We start from the raw sequence: 1,916 nt of genomic DNA, 5'->3' as shown, positions 1-1,916 counted from the left end.
CGCTTATATTTGTATCAATTAAAATTTACATAATCGCGATTTACCTGCATTTAAACTAATCATCAGAAAAAAAAATTATACACAAACTGGAAGCGAATAAAACACGATTGTTTTATAACAATCTCGTTTGTAATGTAACAATCGTAATGGTTTATTAAAGTTATTATGATGTAAATAATCGTTAGATTATCCACGATGGACATGCGTAAAACTTGCACCAATGTTTCATTTATTAAAAAGACGTTTCTAATTAAGTATAAAAAATGTAATATTGGTCCTAATTTACCGCATAAAGTAGAATAAAAAGATTTGTGTGCAAAACCAATATCTAAAGCGTTTATTTCGCTTTAGAGATAACGTTGTTTTTTATCTGTATGACAGACCCCTTTTGAACGCGCTAGTTGCACCACTGGCTGCAAAAGTTATAAATACTTTTTAATTAAATAATTTTTATTGGAAATTACGAAACGAGACGTCTTTTAACCGCAAACCACGTGCTCTGTAATATTTAAATTAGCGACGCTTTTCGACTGAATATGAACGCGTTCTCGTACGCCTTTCTCCTTAATGACGTCATAGGTGCTCGGGCTCGAGCTCGTGCCGAGCTTTTCGTTGAAGCTCGGCGAACCCGAGCTTTTACAACTTCAGCACATCCCTAGTTATTAGCATGGCGCCCTCTATAACAGAGGACCATGGTCAAAGTTAGTATAGACCAAGTTAGGAAACGGCGCTCGTGTCCGCCATTACGGAGCCCACAGAGCGTGAATCGCCTATACAAATGCATGGTCGGCGTGTGTTTATTTGGTTCTTGTGGGCGATACAAAGCTAGAAAACACGTATAGCGGTTGTTTTAACATTTAAAATATAATTTCTAATATAAATCTTGTTATATAATATTAAATCTAGGAATTAATGTGAAGTAAATTAATATTTTGACTGGTTTTCGGTGTACAGTGTGGTTTAACAGGGTACTTTACGTTGGCGATTAGGACTAGCAGCATTCAGCTTAGTTTACGAGGAAAACAATACTGAGTTACTATTTTTGGTCCTCTGCTTGAATTAGTAAGCTACCTTTTCTGCGTTCCGGGTCTTTATGAAATCGGAAAACACGAACACCTTATCTACTAGTACTTAAGCAGTTTGGAGCTGCATGTCCACTCATGTTGGATTATTTATAAATGTAGTAAAGAATGGCTCTGTAGATTCGTAGGTATGATCATATACTAATATGTAAACTAAGCTGATTGCTGCTAGTCTTAATCGCCAACGTAAAGTACCCTGTTAAACCCACAGAAATAAAAAAAGAATAGAACGCGCATCTCCAATGTCTGCAAAGGAGAGAGGTGATATACTCTCTTTCTTTCGCGGGTCGTTCCCGTTTACTATTGTAGTCAATAGAGCCGATGGCGTTTTATGTAGTTTTTTTTTTCGTTTTTTGACTTAATTTAAAGTTATAGTGTAAAAAAAAACTATTTTCTAATATATATATACTTCTAACAAACCGTTTGTTTGAAATTTTTAATTAATTTTTTTAAATAATTAAATTTCCTAAACAAGTGGTAAACTGTAAGCGTTAACCTACTAAATAACTAAACTGGCCTAATAAACTTGAATAGTTGGTGTAGTTTTAAAAATAAACAGCTAAAACCTTCCAAAAATACTATGTGCCTATCTTTTACAATGGAGACGAAGGGAAATGGGGACGGAGTTGGGGGTCACGTGAATAGAAAAAAGATTATATCACAGTTTTGGGCATTTGCGCGTTCTACTCTTTTTTATTTCTGTGGTTAAACCACACTGTACGCCGAAAACCAGTCAAGATATTAATTTACTCCACATTAATTCCTAGATTTAATATTATATAACAAGATTTATATTAGAAAAAATAGAAATTATATTTTAAATGTTAAAACAAC

This window comes from Ciona intestinalis, chromosome 2 (assembly GCF_000224145.3).
Source record: "Ciona intestinalis chromosome 2, KH, whole genome shotgun sequence".
In the NCBI taxonomy this organism is placed as follows: Eukaryota; Metazoa; Chordata; class Ascidiacea; order Phlebobranchia; family Cionidae; genus Ciona; species Ciona intestinalis.
The sequence above is the reverse complement of the archived record's forward strand: the minus strand, read 5'-3'. Positions refer to the sequence as shown.